Genomic DNA, 12,033 nt, shown 5'->3' with positions numbered 1-12,033 from the left:
TGACCCAGCGGTGTGGATTGAAGACTTCCTTCTCCATATGGACAATGGAGACGATCTCCACGCTATCAAATATTTGCCGTTCAAGCTAAAGGGGTCGGTGAGGCATTGGCTAAATAGCCTGCCTCCTCATTCCATCGGGAGCTGGGAAGCACTTGAGGATACCTTTAGTGCAAACTTCTAGGGCCTATTGCCCCAAAGTTCAATCTGTGGTCGGCTTACCCGATCACATTTGACAAACATGACCAGCATAAGGCATGGCGGATCAACTGTGTTGGTTCTGGATCCGATGTTGATGGATTCCATCTGACGTGCGTCCTCAAGGATGGAGGCAGTAGCCTCAATCTAATCTACGCGGACACGATTAGAAAGATGGGCATCGACTCATCTCGGATCAAGCCCAACACCACCACTTTTAAAGATGTCATACTAATAACCCACAAGTATAGGGGATCGTTTGTAGCCTTTTTCGATAAATAAGAGTGTCAAACCCAACAAGGAGCTAAAGATAGAACAAATATTCCCTCAAGTTCTATCGACCACTGAAACAACTCTATGCACACTTAACATTTGCTTTACCTAGAACAAGAAATAAAGTAGAAGTACTTTGCGAGAATAAAACAACAAATAAATTGCAAGGTAATAAAAGTAGATAGCTTTTGTCAACAAGAAAGTCATTTGTCCCTAGGTAATCGATAACTAGACCGGTAATCATTCATGCAATTTTGTATGAGGGAGAGGCATGAGCTAACATACTTTCTCTACTTGGATCATATAAACTTATGATTGGAACTCTAGCAAGCATCCACAGCTACCGAAGATCATCAAGGTAAAACCCAACCATAGCATTAAATATCAAGTCTTCTTTACTCCCATCCACAACAACCCACTTATACGTGTTCAAGCCTCTGTCACTTCGGCAACCGACTATAAGCGAACCATGAACATATTGCAACACCCTACATCGGGGACCCCGCATGTTTGCACGAGACGGAGGGCACCGTAGGACAGCACCATAATAAAATATACACTCATACCAACTGAGGGAGTCCGAGATTAGGGGGTATCCGGACAGCCAGACTATAACCTTTGGCCGGACTGTTGGACTATGAAGATACAAGATTGAAGACTTCGTCCCGTGTCAGGATGGGACTCTACTTGGCGTGGAAGGCAAGCTAGGCAGTACGGATATGGATATCTCCTCCTTTGTAACTGACCTTGTGTAACCCTAACCCTCTCCAGTGTCTATATAAACCGGAGGGTTTTAGTCCGTAGAACAACATACAATCATACCATAGGCTAGCTTCTAGGGTTTAGCCTCTCCGATCTCGTGGTAGATCAACTCTTGTAATACTCATATCATCAAGAATAAATCAAGCAGGACGTAGGGTTTTACCTCCATCAAGAGGGCCCGAACCTGGGTAAAACATCGTGTTACCATCCGCCTTAGACGCACAGTTCGGGACCCCCTACCCGAGATCCGCCGGTTTTGACACTGACATTGGTGCTTTCATTGAGAGCTCCTCCGTGTCGTCGCCGTTAGGCTTGATGGCTCCTACGATCATCGATAGCGATGCAGTCCAGGGTGAGACTTTTCTCCCCAGACAGATCTTTGTGTTTGGCGGCTTCGCACTGCGGGCCAACTCGCTTGGCCGTCTGGAGCAGATCGAAAGTTACGCCCCTGGCCACCAGGTCAGGTTTGGAAGCTTAAACTACACGACCGATATCCGCGGAGACTTGATCTTCGACGAATTCGAGCCTCTGCCTTGTGCGTCACGCGGTCACGATGAGTATGATTTAGCTCTACCATCAGACAATGTTCAGGAGATCGCACCGGCAGCCACTCTGACCCTTAATTCAGAGCCAGTTGCACCGTCCGTGGATGGGTGGATGGACCCCGCCACGGAGGCCTTACCCTCAGCGGCGATCGAGCCGAACATCGAACTTACCCTTCACGAGAGCCGTGTTGTCAAATTGCCGGATCCTTCTCCGGCCACGGACTCCGAACCGCTTGCACCCGTGCCTATCGAATCCGATTGGGCGCCGATCATGGAGTTTACCTCCGCGGACGTGTTTCAACACTCACCCTTCGGTGACATACTGAATTCACTAAGGTATCTCTCCTTGTCAGGAGAATCCTGGCCGAACCATGTCCGGCAGGACCGGGGTACGGATGACGAAGAAATTCGTCTCCCGCCCACCACCCACTTAGTAGCCACTGTCGACGATTTAACCGACATGCTCGATTATGACTCCCAAGACATCGACGGTATGGGCGACGATGCAGGAGACAAACAGGAACCACTGCCCACAGGGCATTGGACGCCCACTTCATCACATGACGTATACATGGTGGCCACACCAAAAGAAAACGACAACGAGGAACGGAAGGACGCAACGGAGGGTTGTCCCCTCGAGAAGCAGTCAAAGCGGCGGCGTAAGCGCTAGCCCAAATCCCGCCTCGGCAGAAACAACGATCATATAGACCCAGCGTTAGAGCGAGGCGAACCATCGCCTGTCCACGGCAACTCAGATAATCAAACCAAACAACCCGACTCTGTCAAAGATAATAGTCCGGACGACATCACACAAGACAGACACCCGGAGAAACAGAATGCCCATCAAAGGCTTGTTGCTACCGCGAGGAGTCTAAAAAAGCAGAAGCAAAGGCTCAAAGTTGCACAAGACACACTCCGAATCGGATGGAGTAAAGTACTCAACACAGCAGCGAAGTACGACGGTAATCGCCACACCAAGAGCTACCCAAAGCGGAAGTTGCTACCCGAATTCGATGAGGAGGCCTTAGATCCCCCACAACCAAAAATTTAAATGGCAATCCGACCGGAAAGACGACCTCACGGCCAACATAGAGCGGCAAATGACGCCGCACATGAACCAGTATGCGACCCGCGTAAGGGCTCGCATCAAAAGGACGGCGCAACAAGATCCATCTACGGACCACGCAAACGCGCTCCAGCATGCAATGCAACTCCACAAACATCCGAACACAATGGTACACCCAAATACAGGGGTGCCGCACACCCCCTATGTTTCACCGACGAAGTGCTGGACCACGAATTTCCAGAGGGATTCAAACCCGTAAACATAGAGGCATACAACGGAACAACAGACCCTGGGGTCTGGATTGAGGACTATATCCTCCATATCCATATGGCTCGAGGAGATGATCTCCATGCCATCAAGTACTTACCCCTCAAGCTCAAAGGGCCAGCTCGGCACTGGCTTAAAAGCCTCCCCGAAAGCTCCATTGGAAGCTGGGAAGAGCTCGAAGACGCTTTTCGGGCAAATTTTCAAGGGACTTATGTCCGACCTCCGGATGCAGACGATTTGAGTCATATAACTCAACAACCTGGAGAGTCAGCCCGAAAGCTTTGGAACATGTTTCTTACTAAAAAGAACCAAATAGTCGACTGTCCAGACGCCGAAGCCTTGGCAGCTTTTAAGCACAGCGTCCGAGATGAATGGCTTGCCAAACACCTTGGCCAAGAAAAGCCGAGAACAATGGCAGCATTAACAAGCCTCATGACCCGCTTTTGCGCGGGCGAGGACAGCTGGCTAGCCCGATGCAACACCAGCGACCCAAGTACATCCGAAGTTAGAGATGGAAACGGGAAATCATGACGCAACAAAAATAATAAGCGCCGAAATAAAGAAGACAACCTGAAGAGCACGGTGGTAAACGCCGGATTCAGAAGCTCTCGGCCAGGTCAGCAAAAGCTGCCCTCTAAAGGCAGCAGAGACGAACTGTCCAGCCTAAACAAAATTCTGGACCAAATATGTCAGATCCATAGCACCCCTGGTAAACCCGCTAATCATACCCACAAAGAAAGTTGGGTCTTCAAGCAGTCCGGCAAGCTCAACGCTGTACACAAGGGGGAGAATACACCAAGCGAGGATGAGGATGAGCCTCTCAAGCAAGACACTGGGGAACAAAAGAAATTTCCACCAGAAGTCAAAACAATAAATGTGTTACACGTGATCAAGGGGAGAAACAAAGCGGCACTCCCAGAGAAATATGCCCAAGGGCCTATCACCGCGGAGTCCTGCCACTGGTCGTCTCAACCGATCACTTTCGACCATCGGGATTACTCAGCAAGTATCCTGGGTGTAGGATGGGCTGCCTTGGTATTAGACCCAATAATTGACGGATACCTCTTCACATGAGTCCTGATGGACGGTGGCAGCAGTCTAAACCTGATATATCAGGACACAGTCCGCAAAATGGGGATAGACCCAACAAAAATTCGCCACATCAATACTACCTTTAGAGGAGTAACGCCAGGCTCAGGGGCTCATTGCACGAGCTCCCTACTACTAGAGGTTATATTCGGCTTCCCCGATAACTTCCGTAGCGAAAATTTAACCTTCCACATTGTTCCGTTCCAAAGTGGCTATCAAGCACTACTCGGACGCGAAGCTTTCGCTCGCTTCAACGCAATACCGCATTACGCTTCCCTCACGCTTAAGATGCCCGGTCCACGTGGCATCATTACAGTAAGTGGAAATATTGAGCGATCCTTGCACGCCGAAGAGAGTGCGACTACCTCGGCAGCCGCACACTAAAACAGCCTCACCAACTAAAGCATTTGATAGGTCGTCAAGACCACGGACACGGTCAGATGAGTCCGGCGTAGCTATATGTAATCCATACAGGTTCGACGGACACACCCCTGTTATAAAAACAAGGGGCTCCATGCGCGTAAACAAATGGCAATTTTCGCTCATCTTGAATTGTACATGGTTTATTTAATATAACCTACCTTTTTGCACGACAACTTTTCACCTAAGTTCCTCTCTTTTACAGATGACCATCGTGCTACACCCGTCCAGGATACGGCACAATGGAGACACATGCGCAGACGTGCAACAGGGACCCGTTCCAAGGATTCTTTTTAGATTAAGACCATGCGTAAACCTTTCTTACTGTCTCTTGTTGATACACATCCCTCAGATTCTCAGTACTATTGAGAAGGAGGCTGATGTCTTGGCATGTGGCCACGTCAAAATAATGCATGTACCTGGACACCAGGGGCTTCTTACAAAGGGCACTATTTAGGCCCGGTTTATACCATAAAGACCGAATACCTTAGGGAGTGTTCGGCGTCGAGAGTTTGGCCTTATATGCATCAACTCCGAATCATGTCTTTGGTCAAATGTTGGGTTCGCCCGGCTCCTGTGTTTTGCTGCCTTACGTTCCGCTCTATCGGCTAAGGCGACACCAGGAGAACTACTACGATTGTGCCCCGGTTCATCCGGACAAGCACCTTAGTAGAGAAAGCCAAAAACTGACTGTCATGATATAGCGTGAGACTGGTCAACCACTCGATGACCTATCGGAATGTTAGAATTCCTCCGCCTTAATGAAGGGCCATTTCCCGGCCAGGCATGTATGCACCCCGAATTCGAGAGAGTGCGGAGCCACCAGGGGCTATATAGTAGCCCCACCGTCAAACTCCTATGGCTAAGTGAAAGTGTTAAAGCATTATAGTCCGGTTGCCTCGTTCGTTGTGCTATCACCTCCTTAATAGGACCAAGACATTGGATTGAGTGTGAACACGCGTCTTCTGCGAACACCTCCGCATTATATGCGTGGGGGTTGAAGCCGACGACTGCAATCTTTTAGGTTATATACATATATACATAAATGGCCGCACAGGAGGCATCATATCACTTTCAGGCAAAAGTATAAATACAGCCTTAATAAATTTCATAAACATTGTTTTTACAATGGGAATACATGTCACTCAAACATAACATTCTTCGAGCACTGGGCCTCTATCGAACGAGCGCCCTCAAGAACTTCTTCAAAATAGTGCTCGGCTGCCACTCGACCTATGGCCGAACCCTGCGCCACGACAGTGGTGGCATCCATCTCCGCCCAGTATGTTTTGACACGAGCAAGGGCCATCCGCGAGGCCTTCTATGCACGCCGACCTCTTCATCGCATTAATGCGTGGCACCGCACCAAGGAACTGCTACACCAAGCTAAAATAGCTGTTCGGCTTTGGCCTTTCTGGCCACAGATGATCCACAATAGACCTCATGGCGAGTCCGGACAATCTATTGAGTTTGGCCCATTCGGCAAGCTGATCAGTCAATGGAAACGAACGCTCTGGAACGTTAAATTGCGACCAGAACAGCTTGTCCACTTCACGATCTGTTTGATCTCGGAAGTATTCGACCGCATCGACAACGCTCGCCGCTAAGTCCATATATGCGTCGGCCGAACTCCAGAGCCGATCCAGAGGGGCATACCGCGGATCGCCGAACTTCCTCCGCAGCATAAAGGGCTTCCCAGCCACAATGTCCCCGGCTTCACGCAGTTCCTCCTTCTTCACTCTCATTGCAGAGCGGGTGTCTTTGGTCTCCATTGTGGCCTTTTCAAGGTCCGTCGCCTTCGCTCGGTTTTCTTCTTCAAGGAACTGGCAACGGTCGACAGCATCTTTTAACTTTACAGCCATCTTGGCCATTTTATCTTTGCTCTCGCAATGTGCGGCCTTCTCGGCTCTCAACTCTTCGGCCGCCTTCAAAGCAGCCACATTACTAATCCTTGCTTGTTCTTTGGCTCAGGCAAGTTCCGCCCGAAGGGTCTCCACAGTGGCAGCTCCATCTGCAGTCACAACTTATTAAAGATACTGACATCACGCTGCTCTTCCTATGTGACATTCACCAGAAAACATTACTTACCCCGTGCCTCGTCAAGCCGCTTGTTAACAAGCTCAATGTCGGCATCTGCCGCATCCAGTTGCTGCTTTAGTTCGGCAAACTCATTAGTCCGGCTAGCCACCAGAGCTTCCACCACCTGCACATAAATGCGGTATGGTTATTACCTGAGACTATGATCCTCTGTTTGCCACCGTTCTCGGTGACAACCAGAGTCTCAGGGGCTACTGTCTACACAGGGCACACCTAAAAATGTGCGGTACTATCACAAATGTATATCATTTCACGTACCTGAAAACCCGTCAGTAGACTCATAAAGGCTTCATGCAACTCGCTTTCAGCAGACGAAATCCTTTCAATCACTGTACCCATCAATGTACGATGTTCTTCTGAGATAATTGCTCGCTCTAGCAGATCCCTCAGTGCGTCCGACCGCACACTAGACAGTGTCAGATTCTTTTGGTTGCTCTCTTCAAGAGCCGGACACTGGGGACTTCGGGCAACCATAGGATTATCTTCTGGCCTCACCTGATCCGGCGAGGCCCTCCGTGACGACACTTCAAGGTCGCCCGCTTCTTGAGCGGGGGAGTCCGGGGGAGGCGTTTCGCTCTCCGTCATCTCCGGAAGAAGATCCCCCGAAGACGAGCTCTGCTGAGAAGGGCTAAGATCCGAACTGCAAGATAAATGCTTCGGTTATTTTCCTCAGAGGTAAGGTAGTATATCTTCACTATTAAAGTACCTTTTGATTACTTACAGCTCGTTAGAGGGCTGATCCCCGCGCGGACTTTGTGCGGCAAGAGCACCCTCCAAGACAGGACCCTCTGGTGGAGATTTCTTCCCCCGTTTGGAAACCTTGGTTTCCGGATCTTCAGAGGTAGTCCTCTTCCTTCCCCGGGGTGAGAGAATGTCAGGTTCCTCCCCTTGGTTATCCTCCCTCACGGAGGCACTCGTTCCCTCGGTCAGAATAGGTGGCGGTGGAGGCCCGCTTTCGCCCTCTTTATTCCCCCCTTCATCTTCCTTTGAGGGCACCGGGCAAGGTGCTGGCTCGAGCATCTTCTCCAGCACTGGATTGTCCAAGCCTTCAGGAAGGGGGGCCGAACACCGGATCATCTTCGCCTTTGTTATCCAGTCCTGGTCAAAGAGCGATTCTTCAGAATGATGTTATGATAAATAAAAGACAGTGTGTTCGGCTAGAGGATTACTTACTTGGGCCGCGGTGCAGTTGCTGCTCAGGCCCACGTCCTCGGTGGTGTCCGGACACTCTATTTGGGGTCCGAAGAACGATTTATACATCTCCTCGTGCGTCAGGCCAAGGAAATTCTGAATAGCGCGCGGTCCTTCCGGGTTGAATTCCCACAAGCGGAGGGGCCGACATTTGCAAGGCTGAACTCGACGAACCAGCATGACTTGCACCACCATAACCAGTCTGAAATCTCCTTCGAAGAGATCTTGAATGCGGCTCTGCAGTATAGGCATGTCCTTGGCTGGACCCCAACTCAGCCCTCTGCTAATCCATGAAATCAGTTGTGGTGGAGGGCCCGAGCAGAAAGCATGGGCAACCACCCTCTTGGCGCTTCTGGGAGCTGTGATGTAAAACCACTCCCGTTGCCATAATCCGGACACCTCTGGAAAGGAACCCTTTGGCCATGGAGCTCCAGCGATCTTGCTTATTAATGCGCCTCCGCACGCTACATGCTGCCCCTCGACCATCTCCGGCTTCACATCAAAGGTCTTGAGCCACAGGCCGAAGTGAGGGGTAATGCGGAGGAAGTCCTCGCATACGACAATAAATGCCGAGATGTGGAGAAAGGAGTCCGGGGCTAGATCATGGAAATCTAGCCCGTAATAGAACATCAAACCCCTAACGAAGGAATCCAGAGTGAGGCCTAGACCTCGGAGGAAGTGGGAGATGAACACAATGTTCTCGTTGGGTTCGGGAGTAGGGACGACCTGCCCTCGGGCAGGCAGCCGATGCGAAACCTCGGTGGTCAGGTATCTGGCCTCCCTCAACTTCTTGATATCCTCTTTTGTAATGGAGGATGGCATCCACCGGCCTTGAAGGCTAGATCCGTACATGATTGAAGGTCCGAAGCACCTGACCTAGGCTTTGGGTGTTAGAACTCGAGGCGGGGGAAGGATTCGATTGAGCACGGGAGGAAAAAAAGTAAAAGCCTTGTCCCTTTATAAAGAGGGTGAATATCAAGCGTCCTCCTAGTGGCCGTTTGGGACTTGCCTAAAATCTAGGAGTCCTAGGCACGGTTGGGTTACCCACCACCGTATTGATGAGAATCCCGTAATTAGGGGAACACGATCTCTGCTTTGACAAGACGTGTTAAGAAACCGCCTCGCGTTATGTGTGGAGCTGGTTGAAGAAAAACGGTTCGAATAATCACCGAGCCATGGCCTGATGTCATGTTGCCAAAGCGTGTCAGCGGATTAAGATTTGTGGAAATATTATCCTCTCTACGGTGGTATGTGGAATTTATTTTGCAGGGTCAGACACTATCCTGGCATTCAAACTCTTCTGTGATGTGTTCGGAGGAGGAACCTGCCTTGCAATGCCGAAGACAACACTGCGCGCCAGACTCATCGTCATTGAAGCCTGGTTCAGGGGCTGCTAAGGGATTCCTAGATTAGGGGGTATCTGGACAGCCAGACTATAACCTTTGGCCGGACTGTTGGACTATGAAGATACAAGATTGAAGACTTCGTCCCATGTCCGGATGGGACTCTACTTGGCGTGGAAGGCAAGCTAGGCAGTACGGATATGGATATCTCCTCCTTTGTAACCGACCTTGTGTAACCCTAACCGTCTCCGGTGTCTATATAAACCAGAGGGTTTTAGTCCGTAGAACAACATACAATCATACCATAGGCTAGCTTCTAGGGTTTAGCCTCTCCGATCTCGTGGTAGATCAACTCTTGTAATACTTATATCATCAAGAATAAATCAAGCAGGACGTAGGGTTTTACCTCCATCAAGAGGGCCCGAACCTGGGTAAAACATCGTGTCCCCTGCCTCCTGTTACCATCCTCCTTAGATGCACAGTTCGGGACCCCCTACTCGAGATCCGCCGGTTTTGACACCGACACCAACCAAGATCACGATTAACCCATAGGACAGAATGGATCTACTCAAACATCATAAGATAGCCATAGATCATTGGGAAATAATATATAGCTTTGAGCACCATGTTTAAGTAGATATTACAGTGAGGAGAAGAGGTGTTACACCGCTGCATAGAGGGGGATAAAGTTGGTGTTTATGGTAGCAAGACTGTTGATGTAGATCAACGTCACGATCCTTGCCCCGACGACAGTCCGGCGCCACTAAGAGAGAGGGGGGAGAGCCCCCTCCTCCTTCTTTTGCCTTGGCCTCACCCCTACATGGGAGGAGGGTTCCCCCTTTGGTCCATGGCCTCCATGCAGCGGAGAGGCGAGAGCCCCTCCGAGATTGGATATGTCGCTCTGTTCTCTTCTGTTCCGCGTTCTTCTTTTCTGGCCGAAAACTGTTTCTTATATTCCCGGATATCCGTAACTCCGATTGTGCTGAGATTTTAACATGATTTTTTTCCGGATATAAGCTTCCTTGCGCCCTAAGTAGATCTCCAACCGACATTCTAGGAGGGCACAACCCACCACCATGTGCTTGGGCTGCCTAGCGCGCCCACGTGTCTTGTGTTGGCTGTGGGCCCCTGTTTGCGTTGATTCCACCTCCCCCAAATCACATAAATTCCAAAATAATTCTCCGTAATTTTTCATCGCATTTGGACTTCGTTTGATATGGATATTATGCGAAACAAAAAACATGCAACAAACAGGAACTGGCACTGGGCACTGGATCAATACGTTAGTCCAATAAATCATATAAAATATTGCCAAAAGTATGTAAAAGTTGTATAATATTGGCATGAAACAATCAAAAATTATAGATACGATGGAGACGTATCACATACCTGGTGTCGAAGCTCGCTGCACGGGAATAGTAACACTGGTGGTAGTCTTCGGGTCACCCGAGAACTTTCGGAGCGAAGAGTTAATCCTCGGATATCGTCCCCTTCCAGAGCGGATACCACGCGCTGCTGGGGCACCACATTTGCGTGCTTCAACGCAGTCCCGCATTATGCATATTTAAAGCTAAAAATGCTGGGACCAAATGGTGTTATTATAGTCAATGGTAACACCGAACACTCCATCCAAACGGAGGAGCAAACCGCGGCTTTCGCAGCCGAGGATGCAACTCGTGCAACTAAACATATGCACAACTCATCAAAGCGCACACGTGCTGCATATGCCAACCTCAGACAAGTACCCGCCCACCCCAAATAGGAGCACAGGCTCCTCGCTCTCCACCCTTGGGAAGGGCATTACGTCTCTAGAGTGGATAAATTTACACTAAAATTTCCATGGGCGTCTGAGGAGCCAAAGAAAATGATACGTCGTTGATGGCTGGACCGAACAATAATGCACTTCAAAATTTTGCATACCCACAGGGCTCTGTAAAAGACCCAAACAGGAGTGACATATCCATATGGCTTAAACCATCCAAGTGGCAGCTACACACCTTTCTAAAAGGACTCGACTGGAAAAAGCATCAAGCAAACGAACGACGAGGTTGGAGACAACCCATATCAACTTCGCTATCAAGGAAGACGAGCTGGTCAACAACACGGAGACGCAAATGTGCAGTAGGGAAGGACTCGGGCCAGTAAACCCGCCAACATGTCCGCCTTGTTTTGACTCCTCCACTTTTCCTTTTTCTCCACTGTATCTGTTATAAGACTCTTTTATTAAAGCATGACATATACAGCTTGACCACATGAAATAAAGAAAGTGCACCCCTTGAGGTCATTAAGCATTTCCTTATATCTACTACCTTTGAGCCAAAAGTTTACTTTCATGATACAATTGTGTAGGACCGAAAGTATGTCTAGAGGGGGGGGGGGTGATTAGACTACTTGACCAAATAAAAATCTAGACTTTTCCCAATTTTAGGTCTTGGCAGATTTTAGCAACTTAGCACAAGTCAAGCAATCAACCTACACATGCAAGTCTAAGAGTATAGCAGCGGAATGTAAAACATTTGCATATGAAGGTAAAGGGAGGAGTTTGGAGGGAGCAAACACAATGTAGACACGGAGATTTTTGGCATGGTTCCGATAGGTGGTGCTATCGTACATCCACATTGATGGAGACTTCAACCCACGAAGGGTAATGGTGAGTCCACGGGGGGCTGCACTCACAAAGGGTCCATGAAGAAGCAACCTTGTATATCCCACCATGGCCATCGCCCACGAAGGACTTGCCTCACTAGGGTAGATCTTCATGAAGTAGGCGATCTCCTTGCCCATA

Source organism: Triticum aestivum, chromosome 7A, assembly GCF_018294505.1.
Source record: "Triticum aestivum cultivar Chinese Spring chromosome 7A, IWGSC CS RefSeq v2.1, whole genome shotgun sequence".
Classification (NCBI taxonomy): domain Eukaryota; kingdom Viridiplantae; phylum Streptophyta; class Magnoliopsida; order Poales; family Poaceae; genus Triticum; species Triticum aestivum.
The sequence above is the reverse complement of the archived record's forward strand: the minus strand, read 5'-3'. Positions refer to the sequence as shown.